We start from the raw sequence: 18,395 nt of genomic DNA on the forward strand, positions 1-18,395 counted from the left end.
TATAATAAAAACTGATCTGCCATATGCATTTAAGGAGGCTAGGCTAATGTTCGTATTCTCATGATCAGCTAATCATGGCCTACTGCCAAAATAATTAGAATCATTTTTAGTTGCTAAAAGAAATGGTTTATTACTGGAATAATTATTTTTATTTTTATACATAAATGTAAAACGGGTATACAAAGGTAAAATACCATACTTTATTAAAACAAAATCCGTCAAAATCACAAAACAGCTGTTTGCCAGTTCATTTGTTTACATCATACTTGATGTTGTTTATGGTTGTGAATTATTACATAATCCATAAGTTTTGCAATCTTGTTTGAAAGCCTAGCCTAGTGCAATCTACCAAAAAATGAAACTCACTCTACAAGCATAGCCTAGTACAGTATGATCTACTGAAAATGAAATTCCCCCCGTGAGCATAGCCTTGTACAGTATAATCTACTGAAAATTAAATTCATCCAGTACAGAAAGACTATTTTTTAATTTTTTACTTTCATGTATGTAACAAGATGGTACGTGAGATCGAGTGATACACCAGTATATACAACTTAATTCATTTATTTTACTCATTTTAACCTATCATGGAAACTGTAAAACACCCTTTGTTTGCATCTTCGGTACATATGGCATTTATCAATAACAACTGTTTAAAGCAAATTCATGTGAAGATCACCACTAAAAAGTAGTGGGTCATTTTCTGTTTTATTGAAATTAATGATTTTTCATTTCATCTCATAATATCACAGAAGCTTTACATGTATGCCCTTCTGTGTGTGTGTTTACATGTACTGCATATGTGGCATTACATCAATGCTGATGTCACTGTCTCTACTTAGTGTGTGTTTACATGTACATGTGGCATACAGCAATGCTGATGTCATTGTCTAGACTCTCTAAACAGTGTATCACGAGTTGCCATTTTTCTTTTGTTTTGCTTGATTTACTATACAGTATTTTATTACTAGTTTAGTTGACTCTAAATATGATTATCAAACATCATAACAGTACACAAGAAAATATTTTATCACTGTTGATATTTCATCTCCAGTTACAAATATTTAAAATGTGAATTTCATTATAATGCCTTACCAAAACACTGTAAAAGCTTTTATCTCTTAAATTTCGGCACGTCCGAGATATATTTTTTCAAACTTTGTTTGGAACGCTGATATAATTGGCAGGAGACCCAGCCCCACCAGATGCTGGTGGGGGGGAGTGGAAGGAGACTTGCCCAGTAAACAGCACCAGTTTCAATCTCGGGCGTGTTGTGAACGCATCTCGCGCATCCGTTCGATTCAAACTGTTTGGTTTACTTCATCTCGTTGCGCTTCTTTCTGGCGTCTCTTTTTGGTGAAGTACTCAGTGTCCTGTTTGTTAATCTAGCTAGCGTAGCTCTGTGAAATTGGTAGCTATGTCGGATTCCAGCTTCTCTGGATCTAGAGTTTGCGCAGGGAATTTGCGCTCTTCCAAACTGGTTAAACTTAAGTACGACCGTCACTCTTTGTGTACGGCATGTAGGGGTCAGGAGTGTTCCCAGGAGAACACATGCAGTGAGTGTATTGAATGGAGTCAGGAGTTTTGGCACACGTACAGTTCCCATCAGGTAAAGCTGGTTAAGGATAGGGATAGGAAAGCTTTTAAGTGTAAGGAAGCTACAGCCTTACTACCCTTCCCCCATGGCACCCAGCCATCTGACACCCCCACCTTTGATACTTCTCCAGGCCTCCTCACCCCCAACCTTTTCTCAGTCTGTTTATGAGTGTAAGCAGTATTACAAACATTTTCCTTACTCCATGCAGCCATGTCAACCATTGGAGAGCTTTTTTTTAGTTTTTGAAAATTTATATATTTATAATCTGTCGTTCTTGGTCCCTGGCCTTGGTGTGTTGGATAATGTCGAGTTCCGGATGAGGAAGATCTGGATAATGGAGGGATATATGTATGTGTGTGTGTGTGTGTGTGAGGTACATATAGTCGAACCTCTTAAAACCGGCATTCTGTGGTCTGGGAACTCCTGTGGTTCGGCTCGCATTTGAATCAGCCGCCACCAGTACTTTCAGTGGCCACAAGGGCAGTGCCACATATTTAAGACTTTTCTTAGAATCTGCAGAATGTTATCTGTGACTTTCATCTCCAAAATTTACTGTCTTCATAGTTATCGCTATTGGTTTCTTCGGCATTTATTTTGATTGTAGAGGGTAATGAGATGACAAAAATAATGAATGAATTTCGGCAATTACTCAGTGCATTTGAGCTTCGCCGTCAAAAAAGTAAGCAAAGCACACCACCATCTATTGAGAAAAGTTAAATATACCTTAGTTTAACCAGACCACTGAGCTGATTAATAGCTCTCCTAGGGCTGGCCCAAAGGATTAGACTTATTTTACGTGGCTAAGAACCAATTGGTTACCTAACAATGGGACCTACAGCTTATTGTGGGATCCGAACCACATTATAGCAAGAAATGAATTTCTATCACCAGAAATAAATTCCTCTAATTCTTCACTGGCCAGCCAGAGATTCGAACGCCGGCCCTGCAAAGTGATAGCCGAGAACGATATTGCCCAGTCCAGCGAACCATCTATTGAGAAATGAGCACTAAACATTCCCTAACTAAACGGGAAGGCTAGAAAACCTATTCTAGCGTAGTTAAAGATTTATGCTTGCGTTTCTTACCTCTAGCATCATCTGATCTCACATAAAAGATGTGATCAAGACCGTATCACCTACATACTCACACTATGCTGCTGTAGCAGCCGACAGCAGCATAGTGTGTAGGTGATACAGTCTTGATAATTTCTTTTTATATATAGCTGTATATTTACCCATTAATATGCCACCCATGAGATCAGATGATGCTAGAAGTAAGAAGCAAAAGCATAAATCTTTATCTATGCTAGAAAAGCTTTTCTAAAGTTCCCCTTTAGTTAATGAATGTTCAGTGCTCATTTTCCTCAATAGATGGTGGAGGGCTTTTTTAGTTTGTTTACCGTTACTTTTTTGACGGCGACGTTCAAATGTACTTAATGATCACCGATATTCATTCTTTATTTTTGTCATCTCATTACCCTCTGCAGTCAAAATAAAAGACAAGGAAACTAATAGCAATAATTATGAAAATAATAAAATTAGAAGATGAGAGTTACTGATAATAATCTGCAGATTCTGAGAGAAGTTAAGTGGCTGACTTATGGTTAGGCTAACTCAGGAATGTAGGCTAATGTTTTATGTAAAGTACACTATTTGAAAGAAAATTATACAGTATGAAGAAAGATTCCAAAGATATAAAATATATGTTATAAAGTAATAAAGTGAAAATATATGGGTAATAAAATAATAAAGTGGTATCAGAACTTAGCCAAGTGGTAGGCTAAGTCAGCAACTAGGCTACTAAGGGATTCAGAGCCGATGAAACACTTATTCGGCAGCAATGTTTGGTAATTCTAAGTTCTAGCTCTGCGCCTGTTTTTACCTTGGAAATTGGTTTTTTCTATACTGTTAGGGCTTCTGATACTGGCGGTGAGTGAGTTTGTTGTCAGCCAACTGTTATTTCCCCATAACTGTACTCAACAGTAAAGGGGGACTGTGGGAATTCAGGGTTTTAGTTGGGGGAGAACAAAGAAATGGAGCAGACGTGTTTACGTTGAGGAGGCACCCTCTGGAGGGGAAAAACGAGAGGGAGCCATTCGCCAACAGAGGGAGTTAAATGCATTTTGCTGTATTTAGTACTGGCATCGGGGGGATGGAATGTCCCTTCGCCGTGTTTAGTACTGGCCCGGGGGGGTTACCCGTACGTTAACAAGTTATTGCACTTGCCAGATAGGATATGAACCTTTCCAAACAGACTTACCTGTGCTCTAAAAAAAGTAAGTATAGCTTAGTTTTACCAGACCACTGAGCTGATTAACAGCTCTCCTAGGGCTGGCCCGAAGGATTAGACTTATTTTACGTGGCTAAGAACCAATTGGTTACTTAGCAACGGGACCTACAGCTTATTGTGGAATCCGGAACCACATTATAGCGAGAAATGAATTTCTATCACCAGAAATAAATTCCTCTAACTCTTCATCAGCCGGCGGCGGGAATCGAACTCCGGCCCATCGAATGACGGTCTGAAGCTCAACCAACTCGGCCAACAAAGGGCTCTTACTGTCTTGTGAAGATTGCGTATGGAAACCCCTTGTTGGATGGACTTCAGGGTTTAATTACAGGTTAATTACATTTGTGCAACAAAAATTGAAGGTAAATCCATAATTAGCAACCAAAAAACTGTAGAAAAATTCAAGTTAGAAGGAAATTGCCTCCGCAAAGCGACTACTTAGATCTACCCAACGTTTTATCAAAGTATCGGATAAAGGTGAAAGTTGGCAAGTGAAAATTTTATAATCCTACCTAATTTTTACAAGTATTATTTAGTACCTAAGTTCAGTGGTTCTGGTACTTATCAGAGTAAAAGTGTGTTTCCTATGCCAGAGCCAACAAAATATTGGGTAAGAGTTTTGAACACAATAGTGATGTTAACCTATGACATCATGAGGCTCCACGCACATTGAAGAGAAGTTTACATATGGGGAAAAGTCTCTTCACTGTGGCTCTGCCCACTTGCCAATGACATATTCAGTAATTGATATTAGTACCCAAGGCCAGGAGAAAGAGGACTGCTCACTTCCCCCAAAATCCCCAATTTAGGCGGAGCTTTGCCTACCACCTTATTGCGTCAGCAGGTGAATTGCTGTAAAGAGTAGGTACTTCTAAGATATGACATTGCCTACGTAGTTACCCCAGGTAGGAGTTGACTCCACCCAACTGGGTAGACCTTGTCTCTCTTGTTCTTGTTAGTACCCATCCTAGGCTTCAGCGATATCAATGATGGCAAGCAGGATTTGTCATTGTCCCCTTGACAGCATTATCATTCTCAGTAATTTTATTGTTTGTGGAGGTTTCATTGTAATTTCCACAGCAGTTGTTGGGACTAAGGTGTTAGCTTGGATTTCTTCCATTTTCTTGATATTCGTATTGTTTCTACTTTACAAATAATTCAGTGAATGTAATTCATCCACATAATGAACCAGTCTATAGCTCATTTGTTAGATCTACATTTATTCAGGGCGGGAATACAAAAAGACAATCCGTTTTGTTTTAACACAGGTTTCGACACTATAGCCTTCTATTTGCAGCAAGTCAGGAGTGGTCACTAGAAGTAGAATTCAAATGAAAAGCAATGATACCTCATTTCCCTCATCTGTTAGGGGTGTAAAGTTCAACGTCATTGTTTTATTTCAGTTAATATGACCCATTGCAATTTTTTTTATGATACAGCACCCTTAACAGTGCTCGTATACTCACTGCAAATAAAAGGTAATGGTAGGAGTCAAGATTTTGAGGGCAAGCTATTATTTACCTACTTAATATAAAAAAATGTAACATGATTTATATTGATATGCATGGAGAGGAAAATAAATTAAAATCATTTTGAAAGAGGAACATATTGTTATAATCATTGTTTTAATAAATATGTTTTAGATGTACAAATAAAACATCTAACATTATACATAATTTATTTACAAAAAGTCTTCATCGTCACTCTCGAGGAAGAGGTCATCAGGCCCGTCCTCATCGTTCCTAGCCATGTCAGTGATGACTGGTTCCACGCTTTCATGGATATTGTCCAACTTCCAGTCTAACAGCTCTTGCCCACTTTTCTGGGGTGGCAAGGTAACCATTACCCACGGGTCTTCTCACTTGTATACAAAGTGGCAAGCCGTAGCACAAGTGCAGTCTTGCAACCACGGGAACAATTCCGTATCTTGCTGGCCATTATCGAATCTGTCGAAGTCTTGACTGTGCAAGCATATCCATTCACCGCCTACTTGGTGGATGGGCGGAGCCTCATGATGTCACATTGTTTATGTCACAAATTGTTTTAGGATCCTTGTCTGTGATGATCTCAGTTCTGGCATCAGGGGCTTCATTTTACTCTATAGATATCAAAACTATCGAACTTAGGTACTAAGTAATACTTGCAAAAATTAGGTAGGGCTATAAAATATACACGTGCCAACTCTCACCTTTATCCGATGCTTTGATAAAAAGTTGTTGCCGAAAAACAGTGTTTCATCAGCTCTGAATCCCTTAGTAGAGTATGTTTATATATGGCTTCATTTTTCAGGGGTGTATTTTATATTCCAGAGATTTTCTGTGGTCTGACTGTGGCCTGGTCCTAAGGTACCCAGATTTAAAAGGTTTGACTGAGAGTATATATATATTATGTATGTACAGTGTATGTATATATATATATATATATATATATATATATATATATATATATATATATATATATATTATATATATATATATATATATATATTATATATATATATATATATATATATATATATATATATATATATATATATATATATATATATATATATATATATATATATATATATATATATATATATATATATATATATATATATATATATATATATATATACAGGTAGTGCTCAAGTTACGATAATTTGCCTTACGATAATTTGATTTTTGATTTTGCGATGGGTTTAGCAATTAATACCGATACAACAATATTTAAAAACTATTTTTAAATTTTGCACGGGCATAGGCAGCAGCATACAATCAGGCAGCAAGATAGACCAACTTCTTTTCCTCCATCTCTTTATACCAGTGATTCTTAAACTGGCGGGTGCGCCCCGCTAAGGGGGCGCCAGAAGCTTCCAAGGAGGGCGCAAACAGGGTTGCCAGATGGAGCCTATTATTTTTTTTTAATTTGTTGTGATATTAATTGCAAAATTGCCAAAAAACATTATCACTGCCTCCATATGTTTTCTAATTATTATCTCAAAACATGCCAAAAATTCCAAATATAAGTCAATTTTCATTTCAAATCTTATTTATGAACTGAAATATTGTATACAGTGCATACTTATAAAAAATTTAACAGCAATGAAAAAAATCTATCATTCATCCATATATTCATAATAAGCAAATATGCAACATATTGTTTATAGTTGGCAAAAATTTCAGGGGTTGGGGGTGTGGAATCTATAAATAATGCAGAGGGGGCTGCAAGGCAAAACAGTTTAAGAACCATTGCTGTATACCATCTTCTAGTTAAAAAAGTAAAGAGAATGATAGACGTATTGTTAGTAACATTATGCTCTTGCGTAAATGTGTACAGCCATAAACAGCCGAACGAGAAAGTATTGTTTTGCTAATAACCGAATCGGATAACAACATCTGTTTTGCTTGTGTTTCAACTATCGTACGGTTAAACAATTACCATAGTTATGTTAGAAATGACATTAAGTACAAGAGGACTGATATATTTTTACATTATACCCCTTATATATATATATATATATATATATATATATATATATATATATATATATATATATATATATATATATATATATATATATATATATATATATACATATATATATATATATACTTTGTAATTGTTGTATGATTTTTCTTTATACAAGAGATGTTGTGTAGTGTATTTTGTATATTAATAATAGATATGTAAAATGTCTCTGTAAGTTTGATTTCACAATGGCGTAATTTAAAATTGTTTCTTAATAATAATGCAATAGCAGGAGAGAGAGAGTAAGTCAGACCAGACTGTGTGTTCTCGAGTTGTCATCGCAGGTGATAAGTGCGCTGACAGATATTTGCCCTGTTGCTTAAGATTTAGCCTCAGTCAAGAGATAAGGGAAGGTTCTGCTCATTCATGTTTAATAAACGTGCCAGTCAAATGATTAGCCACTTGCTGGTTGTATCAAACTTGTTAAAGCTTTGTCCAAAGCAATTTTCCTTAAAGTCACATATGCCTTTTTGAGAAATATGAACGAGTTATTGCACAAAAGCACATGGCAATTGCATCATGTTTAAGATTACCTTGCTCTGGTCACATATTGTTTTGATCGTGTCTCATGTGACCGAAGTGTAGAATGTTCTTTGTGCCTCAGTCCCAAAATGTCTTAGAATATTCCATGGATTTTGTTCCCAAAATGTTTTACACGACATCATTCATATTCTATGGGTTTTGTTCCCAAAATGATTCAGAATAATCTTTGGGATTTTGATACAGAAATTTGTTCATTCTGAATGTTCATGTTTTTGCAAATTATTAGTTTAGTTTTCTTAAGTGTTTCTTAGTGGTTTAACTTTCGCTTCATTAATTTTGTTTCACATATGTGATGATTTAATTTTGTTTCACATCTAAATTCAAGCATTCATCAAGATTGTGAATTTTTGTTTCAAGTAATAGTAAATTTTATTCAAAGTGATACTGTATTGTGAATTTTGATGTATTAATTTTGAATTAAAAATAAATTTTTGTATTTAAAGTTTTCACAATAGTGTTTCATTTATTGACCACCAGTGGTAGGAATAATCTTTGCTAATAAGTCATAGTAATAGATAGTTTTGTTCCTTTAGTTTTGCTGAAGTGACTCTTAACTTGGAGAGAAATTTACAACAAAGGAGTGATGCCCTTTTACTTTAGTGTATTTATCATTTAGATTATAATAGCTCACAATTGTTTTGATACCTCATTGTGGTAGGTTAAATTTGGGTTTGTGTGAATCGATTGTTCCGTTTTTTTTGTTGTTGTGATGTTTTTTATTATGTTTATTTTTGTGTTTTTGTTATGAATGTCTGATGTAAGTTTTCATGTTGTTTTTTTTTTACTTGCAGTTTGTTTGAGAGTGGTAGGGTAGAGTAGACTCCCTTCACCTAAGTGCCCGTAGTGCTTGGATTGAGAGAACCTGGTTGAGAGACAGTGAAGGAAACAAGGCCTTTATTTCCTTCCTGAATGCTTGCCATGCTTTGCAGCCAGTATTATTTACAAATTAGTTGTGTGAACCAGAGGCTGACTTATTCAAGTTTGCAGTAGAAAGTGATAATGCAGGACACTATAAACTGATTGTTGTAGATTTGTTCCAATGGAAGTGGAAAACATTGAGAGGAATCACAGTGTGAATCAGGTTACAGTGAAGTTGTGTACGGAATACTACTAAAGAAGAATATGTTTGGTTCTCAAATGATCTTTGTTGGACAATACCAAGTAGATTTTGAAGATTGATCTTTCAAGCATTGGATGTGTTTCCATTTTGAGGATTAAGAAATAAAATTAGATTAGGTTCTTAAAATTATTGGGCAAAACAAACTATAATAAGCTAGGTTAAGGAACTAAGGATGGGTTTTGGTGATCTATGGTATTAAGTTAGGCTAAGTTTAAGTATAGGAAGATTGTTTTGGTAAATATTAAGAGTAAGTAGGAAAGTAAGTGTAATGTTAAGGAAATAAATTAGGTTAAGGAAAATCAGAGTTTAATTTAATAACCTTCAAAACTGTTCCCATCATACTGCCCCCCAATTGTGTAATATAAAAACCCCTACATAATAATTTGGCGCCCAACGTATTTGATAGTAAAGTAAGAGTGGGTGCATAATTGGAGATGGCAGAGGGAGCAGGTTTGGAAGGTGTTGGGTCAGGTGAAGGTGAGCAGGGTTGGATGCAGAGGTTGGATAGGCTGACGTGCATGATGATTAGCCTGCAGGATAAGCTAGAGGAAGCCCAGGCAAGGGAAAGTAGATTGGTTACAAGAATGGAGGCGATAGATGAGAAAGCCGAGGTAAGGGAAAGTAAATTGGTCGCAAGACTGGAGGCAATGGAGAAGAAGATGGCTGGAATGGCTAAGAGTGGGCTTGACATTGGGAAGGGAAGTGCGAACGATGAGGTAAAAGGTGCAAAGGAGAAATTTCCTAAGAAAGGATAGAGTTGTCAAGTAAGAGTAAGGGAATACTTGCCATGGTAGAGGACAGTATGAGTGAGGTGAGATGAAAGTGAAGAGGAAGAGAAAGGTAAGAACATAGCAGGAAACAAGAAGAGAACACGAAAAGGAGAGGTGTGAGGAAAGAGAGGAATTGAAGAAGAATGAAAGTGCTAGTAGCAGTAGTAGTAGTGAAGGTTTGAGTGAGGTGGAAGAGAAAGAGGCCAAAACAATGTTCCTGAGGGAGGTTCCCGACAGAAAAGTTTAATATCAAAGGGAAGAGATGTGAATGAGTTTTTTGATGAGTATGAAAGGTATTGTAAGCAAAAGTATGGAGAGAATGAAAATGTGTGGATGAAGCGGCTGGGAGAGTTTTTGGATGGGCGGCTGCAGATGTGTTATAGGAGTATGTGTGAGGGTGAACCTGGGTATGAGTCCGTGAAAGCTAGAGTGATCAAACAGGTGAAGAGAATGAAAGGGAGTGTAGTATACAAGAAAGATGACAGGTTTGAGGAGGCCAAGATGAAGCCTGAGAAGAAGTGGGCTTATATGCTCACAGATTGGAAGTTGGCCAGAAGAAAGTATGGAGAAGAGGGAATTGAGGAAAGCAAGCACCTCATCCGAAGTTCTTGGCCACTATCCCTGAGAGGATTAGGGTCATATTAAATGAGAAAGAGAAAGATCGAAAGCGGTGGTCAGGAAAACGTTTGGACTGGGAAGATGTTTGGAGATCTTAGAAGACATGAGAGTAAATGAGGATGAAGTAAAAGAAATGTATGCTGGGACAGACGTAGTGAATGGAAGGACATATAAAGATGCTTTGGTGAGTGAGGAGTTAAGTGTGATGCGAGCTCTGCTGGAAGAATGTAAGAAAGACCGGATAGAGAGAGGAAGAAAGAATGTGCAAGTGAATGTGGGAAGTAACGGGAAAAGGAGCTTGAGCAGAAGCCGAGAGAGGTTTAGGAGTGGAAGTGTGAATAGAGTAAATGGAAATGTGAAAGGAAGTCGAATGGGAATGAGTAGTAGTGAGGGGTGTTACAGGTGTGGAAGGACTGGTCATGTGAAAGCAGATTGCAGATGGGCCAATGGTGAGTGTTTCGGCTGTGGAAAAAGAGGGCATGTAATGAGGGATTGCCCACAAGCGAAAGAGTTGAAGTGTTTCGGCTGTGGAAAGATAGGGCATCGAGTGAGAGACTGCCAGAGTGGAAGGAGAGTGGGAGTAAATGGAAGTCGCTGTGGAAATTGTGGAATGAGTGGGCATTTTGCCAGGACGTGTAAGAACCCTCGGAGTAAGTGTGAAGGATGTGGAATGGAGGGTCATGTGAAAGAAGTCTGCCGACTTTAAAATCCCAACCTCAGGGAAACTAAGTATGAAGGGGGTTTACCATGGTGAGCCCTCTGGTATGGAAGGGATAGATGTATTGCATATAAGAGAAGGGTTCGTGAGTCGGAATGTCTGTTTTGGGGATCGAGTAGATCGTTGTTTGTGTGTTAGGGTAGAATGTGGTGGAGTGGTAATGAAAGCATTGATTGATACTGGTTGTAGTGGAAATGTAGTTTTCAGAGAGGCATATGAGAAAATAAAAGAAAGCATAACACAGAAGCAGGAATGTGCTGGATATGTGACAGGGATTGGAGGATTGGAAGTAAGGGTGTGTGCAAGGTTTGTTGAGTCAGTTGCAGTTGCAGGAATAAAGCTGGAGGAGGATGATTTTTACGTTGTAGACAGAGTGAATGAGAAATATGATATGTTGCTGGGGTATGCCTTTTTGAAGAAAAACAGGGTAAAAGTGTACCCAGAACAAGAAATGATAGAAATACGAATGGGGAGGGAAACCAGTGTGAAGTTGTATGTGGAGGAGGATGGACAAGTAAGTCTGAAGATGGTTTCTGGAGTGGAGGTATGTGATGGAGGATGTACAATTGCCAAGGGATTCAGGAAGTGTGTGAGTGTGAAAGTAGGGTGGAGGACTAATGTTGGAATTGGCGCAGAGAGTTTAGGAGAAATGTTTATGTTGGACGGTAGCTCTGCATGTTATGAGATAAGGCAGGTCACATGTGTTTGATGGGATTATGGATAAAAGGACCCAAAGGTATGTGTACAGGTGTGTGGGAATTTGAAAAAGAAAAGGTGGAGAGGCATACATCTTGGTGATAGATTGTAAAGTTTGAGAAGTGTCGTCGATTTGAGTAATAGTAAGCACGTTAAGGGGTATGATGTGATGGCCGAAGGGGAAAGGACAGAAGAGTGGAGTAAGGAAAAGCTTAGGGAAAAGGTAAGGTTGAATGAAAAGTTGAGTGAGAAAGAGAAAGAGTAGGTGTATGAGTTGTTATGGGAGAGAAAGGGTGTGTTGAGTCAAGGGGATGAGGACTTGGGGACAGCTAGGTTGCCGGAGTTCCATATTCAGCTGACAGATGAAACACCAATTTATCAGAGACCCCGACATTTCCCAGCTCCAGTAATGAGAGATTGAAGAGCAGTGTGAAAGAGTTGGAAAAGATAGGAGGATTGAACTCAGTAAGAGTGCTTGGAATAGTCCAATTGTGCCGTAAGAAAGCCTGATGGGAGTCTGCGAATGTGTATTGATTATCGGAGAGTAAATGAGGTGACAGTGAAGGAAAGATTCCCTATGTGTATGGTGTCTGACTGTGTGTACAGTATGCATGGGATGAAAGTGTTTAGCAAGATGGATCTGGTAAGGGGGTATTATCAGATGCCAGTGGCGGAGGATTGTAGACCAATAACTGCCTTCTCGACTCGAAAAACAGTATCAGTTCTGCAATCTCAGTTTTGATTGGCCAATGCCCCAGCTGCCTTCCAGAGAGCAATGAATGTCGTGCTGAGTGGTTTTCCCGCCGAGAATGTGTTAGTGTTTCTTGATGACATTTTGGTGATGAGTAAGACGGTAGAAGAGCACAAGAGGTTGGTGTAGCAGTGTTGAAGAAGTTAGAAGAAGTGGGGGTGAAAGTCAAAGTGAGTAAATGAGTGGTTCATGGAAGAGGTGGAGTTTTTTGGGTCATAAGGTGAGTGAGTCTGGAGTCAAAAGCATGAAAGTTTGTGAAAAAGTGAGAAATTTCCCTCAAGACCAGGACTGTGCGAGAATTGCTAAGTGGATTTTGGGATTGATCGAGTTTGGAAGGAAGTTTGTGGAAGATTGTTCGAATTGCAAAGCCGTTGTCAGAATGGACAGGCTGTAGGAAGAGTACTGTTGTGAGGTGGGATGAAAGGATGGAGGAAGCGTTTGAGAAATTGAAAGAGGAAATGGTGAAGGATGTGGAGTTGGCTTACCCTGACTATAGTGCAAATGCCAGTAAGCTAGAAGTGTATACGGATGCGAGTGGAGTGTCAATGGTGGATGTTTGATGCAGAAGCAAGTGGTTAATGGAGTTGAAAGGGATAGAGTGATAGCATATGTAAAGTAAGGCATTTAGTTCGGCAGAGCAAAAAGTATTCGACTATTGAGAGAGCTGGCTGCCCTGACGGTTTTGTGTGAAAGCCGTTACGACCATTTCTGTATGGTGTGAGGTTTGTGGTACATTTACGACCATCAGCCTCTAGTGTATCTCCAGAGAATGAAAGGAGTGGATGCTAGGATTGTACAAACGGTAGAGGATTTGAGTGATTTTGATTTTGGTAGTTGAGTACATCCCAGGTAAAAGAAATATTGTTGCAGACATGATGTCTAGACTACCTGGGGAAGGGAAAGAAGAGAAGATAAACGACATAAGACCAGAGTATCTGCCAAGAGGATTGGTAGTAGCACGTGAGAGTAAGGGGGGTGGTGACTCCATGTTTGAAAGTTTGTGGTATGGATTGAATGATTTGGTAGATGAAGGTTTGAAGGTGCGGGTACCTGAAAGTGTGAATGAACTGAGGGCAGAGGTGATCGAAGAAGTTTGCAAGAGACTTGGATGTTTGGGAGTGTCAAATGTGGAACGGTATTGAAAGAGTCTGAGGGCTATGATGTGTCCTGGAGTAGCCCCATTTCAGGAGGTTTTGGTAGCAGTGAGTAAGAGGTATAAGGTGATAGTGTCCGTACATATTGGTGGTGAGAAACCTATAGTGTATCGACATGAGAGAGTGAAAGAGAGTGAGCGTGAGTTGCATCTGCAGTGTTTGAGAGTGGGTGCACTATAACTGGGTTGTGGAGAAAAGAGCTATGAAAGGAAGTATGAGAAGGAGGAAAATGTTGAAGAGAGAACGCCAGAGTTGTTGGAAGTGGAAGAGGATAGTAAGGAAGTAAATGAAGGATGTTTGGTTAGTGGAAGAGACAGGTGTATGTGTGTAAACAGGAGAGCAAAAGCAATGATTGTGGGAGTAGATGTCAGTGGAGGACAGTATTGTGGTTTGCTGACACTGGAGCGCAAATATCGTTGATGAACGCACGAGTGATTAGAGATGCAGGAGAGAGTGGATTGAAATGTTAAAAGGAGAGTGGTGAATGTGTCAATAAGAGGTATAGCAGGGAGATCAGTTGGATGGGAGGAAGTGAGGTTGAAGGTAAGGTTGGGAGAGTTTGAGGTGGAAGCTTGTTTGTAGTACTGGGAGATAAGCAGATGCCATGTTGTTTCTTGTTTGGGATAGATTTCTTGAGGAAGAATGGTTTGGTAGTGGATGTTGGAACAGGAGTTCTGTTGAAAGACAGGTTGTAATAGGGAAGATTCAATGATGAGGTGGTGAATATGGCCAGGTTTGTGGAATGATCGATAGGAGTCTGAGTGAGGAGGAGGATGTAGTGGAGTTGGACAAGAGTGAGAATGAATTGTTGGCAACAGAGGACAGTGAGGAGATGCAGCCAAAGTGTTTTGTGGTGAGTGAGTTGAGGAGGTGTATTGGAGAGGGAGTACCTGGAAGAAGATGGCCTTTGTTGTTGAGTAAATGGATGCAGTTTGTCGAGAGATTTGTGCTGTGTGAAGGAGTGGTGTATTTTTCGAGAGAGAAGATGGGAGAGTTGATGTGTGTTCCAGTGTTCGGGATGAGTGGAGTAGTAGGGATATGCATGTATGTCCATGAGAAATATGGACATATGGGGAAGTTTAAGTTGATCGAAAGGTATGAAAGAGCGGATGTTTTCCCCGTATTTGAGGAAGATTTGTACAGATGTGGCAGTCACATGTGAAGAATGTCAGAAGGAAAGTATCAGAGAGTGTATGCTAGCCCACCTGTTTTGAAGTTGAGTATGAAAGAACCGTTTGAGTTAGTGGCGATTGATTGTGTGGCATTGCCGGTAACAGTGAGAGGAAACGTAGAGTGGTTGTTATGGTGATCATAAGAGTAAGTTTGTAAGCTGTGCAGCTGTGAAGAATAAAACTAGTGAGAATGTTGCAAGAGTGGTCAGTATGGTCTTGTTGCCTGCTTGTGTGAGGAAGCCGGCAAGGATGTTGAGTGATAATGGGCCAGAATTTGTTGGTAGACCATTTGAGCAAATGTTGAAAGAATGGGGTATCGAGCATGTAGTAACAACTCCATATGCCGCTGAGTGCAAATGGGTTGGCGGAACGAACCATAAGGACTCTGAGTGAAATGTTACGAATGTTGACTGATAGAGAGAATGAATGGGATTTGTTGTTAGGAAGAGTGGTAGCGATGTACAATGGGTCAGTACATAAAGCACTGGCATACCTCCAGTGAGTATGTAATGAATTATGAGAGGTATGTGAGAGCAAGGATGGATTTGAATGAAGATGAGCAGAATGTGTGGAGGCAGGCAAATGAAAAGTTTGAGAGTTTCAGAGTGGGTGATAGGGTGTTGAAGGAAGTTGTTGAGAAGGGAAGGTTGACAGCAAGTAAGATGCGTGAGAAGTATGAAGGTCCGTATGTAGTTAAAACAGTGTGGTCTAATGGATTGAGTTATGTGCTCGAAGACAGGAATGAAGAAGGTAATGTAAGGGTAATACGAGCACATTATAATCAGCTGAGAAGATGGAGAGAACCCTGACTACATAAAAGAGCATCCCATTAGGAAGATATTAAGGAGGAAGGAAGAGGAAAGAAAGAAATAGAGGAAGATGTAAACTTCCCTGATAAACAGCTAGTATTGGTGGAACATAAGAGAAAGCCTAAAAGAGGTGTAGAAAGAGTAAGGGTACAGTTACTGAGTTGTTTGCAGAGAGTACTCGAGATGGGTTGTTTGATTTTGAGGGTTTTGAGAAGCCAGTAGGTGCGGAAAGTGAAAATACCCTTGCAGTGTTATTTGGGGGTAGTGAAAATGAGGGTGTAATTGATTTTGAAGGATTTGAGTGGGATGTGGAAGGAGTGAACTTGGTGAGTACAAGGAATGTGGAAGAGGATATGCAAGAGCTGGGTGAATTGGAAATAACGCCTTGAAGTTGTGAGGAAGACTCTTGCATTATAGTGTGTGTGAGTTTCCTTTGAGTGAAAGTGTTGAAAGAGCTAGTGTAGGGAGTGGGTGTGAGTGAGAGAGAGTTAGCAGTGCTGGAGAGTGTAGGTGGAGGAGCTTTGGATAGCTTGAGGTGGACTGTGGAAGAAATAAATGAGAGTATGGAAGAGATGATAGCAGCCATGTCAGGTGTGAGGAGGTTGGAGCCAACGTAAGTCTCCAGAGTTTGAATGAGCTTGGTGTAAGTAGTCCGAAACCAAAGCTAGGTGAGCCTAGTGTGGTTGGAGTGGAAGTAAGTGAAGAAGAGGTGGTGCATGAGAGGCCATGGACCCGAAGTCAAGGTCCAGTTCTGGAATATGAATGGGTGGTAAGAAAGGGATTTTGAAGAAAAGGAAACAAGATTTCCTTTATTTTAGTAAGGGAGTGTGGTAGGTTAAATTTGGGTTTGTGTGAATGGATTGTTCCGTTTTTGTTGTTGTGATGTTTTTTATTATGTTTATTTTGTGTTTTTGTTATGAATGTCTGATGTAAGTTTTCATGTTGTTTTTTTACTTGCAGTTTGCTTGAGAGTGGTAGGGTAGAGTAGACTCCCCTTCACCTAAGTGCCCATAGTGCTTGGATTGAGAGAACCTGGTTGAGAGACAGTGAAGGAAACAAGGCCTTTATTTCCTTCCTGAATGCTTGCCATGCTTTGCAGCAAGTATTATTTACAAATTAGTTGTGTGAACCAGAGGCTGACTTATTCAAGTTTGCAGTAGAAAGTGATAATGCAGGACACTATAAACTGATTGTTGTAGATTTGTTCCAATGGAAGTGGAAAAACATTGAGAGAGGAATCACAGTGTGAATCAGGTTACAGTGAAGTTGTGTACGGAATACTACTTAAAAGAAGAATATGTTTGGTTCTCAAATGATCTTTGTTGGACAATACCAAGTAGATTTTGAAGATTGATCTTTCAAGCATTGGATGTGTTTCCATTTTGAGGATTAAGAAATAAAATTAGATTAGGTTCTTAATTATTGGGCAAAACAAACTATAATAAGCTAGGTTAAGAACTAAGGATGGGTTTTGGTGACCTATAGTATTAAGTTAGGCTAAGTTTAAGTATAGAAGATTGTTTTGGTAAATATTAAGAGTAAGTAGGAAGTAAGTGTAATGTTAAGGAAATAAATTAGGTTAAGGAAAATCAGAGTTTAATTTAATAACCTTCAAAACTGTTCCCATCATACTGCCCCAATTGTGTAATATAAAAACCCCTACATCATATGGTTGATAAGTTTTTTTAAGGGATCACTGTTGCCTTTAGAGTACTCAGTCATATTTTTATTGTTCTGAGAGTTCAGGTATCTACAGTAGTTGTAAGCGAGGTAAGATTTGAATTCTGTGATTAGTAGGCGTGACTTGAAAGCGCTGGTAACTGAAAATTGACAATTTTCGGTGCTCATCGGCACCAATAACCAGAGATCAGCACCTCTGTTAGGTATGTATCGGCACCAATACTCGATTATCGGCGCCGATAAGCGGAAATTGGCACATATCGGCGTGGAAAATCGCCACTTTTCATCACTAGACAAGCCCCAAAAACTGGACGCCCATAACTGGGGACTGCCTGTACATATATATATGTGTGTATGTGTATGTGTGTATATATATATATATATATATATATATATATATATATATATATATATATATATATATATATATATATATATATATATATATATATAATGTAACTGGATATGTTGTCGTTACCATCTAGAAAACTTCAATTTAAGGGGGAACAGGATAGCCAGAAGATGTGGTAAAATTGCAGACATTATTATTTCTTAGAAATTAACAGAGGCACAGCTGAGCTTTCAGGAATACATAACTTTTCCCCCATCATCAGGGTCACTTATTTATAGAACATAAAAAATAAAGAAAAACAGTAAGAAAACTATACTGATTGACTAAATCTAAAAGTAATAAAACAGTTATAATTGACAAAACTTTAAAATACATAATAATATAAAGTAAAAAAGGAATATAAAAACCTAAGTTAACTGCAAAAGAGCAATGACTAAGTAATAAGAAGTCACATACTAAACAGAAATCATCAAATAAAATCACTGAGAAGATAGATACTGAGAGAGAGAGAGAGAAAAAAAATGAATATTCAAAATAATAAAAATGATAATGTAAAAATTACTGTAGAACCTACTGTTCATGTCATAGTTAAATGACAACTGGGCAGGTTAGA

At 38.5% G+C, this 18,395-nt stretch overlaps 1 protein-coding gene across 1 annotated transcript in view; it reads right to left on the reverse strand.

Annotated features, from left to right (window-relative positions):
• l(1)G0196 (inositol hexakisphosphate and diphosphoinositol-pentakisphosphate kinase) overlaps nt 1–18,395 on the reverse strand; it is a 525,389-nt gene that overhangs the window by 710 nt on the left and 506,284 nt on the right. The gene's annotated exons all lie outside the window — the stretch shown is intronic.

The sequence above is a fragment of the Macrobrachium rosenbergii genome, chromosome 22 (genome assembly GCF_040412425.1).
Source record: "Macrobrachium rosenbergii isolate ZJJX-2024 chromosome 22, ASM4041242v1, whole genome shotgun sequence".
NCBI classification, from domain to species: domain Eukaryota; kingdom Metazoa; phylum Arthropoda; class Malacostraca; order Decapoda; family Palaemonidae; genus Macrobrachium; species Macrobrachium rosenbergii.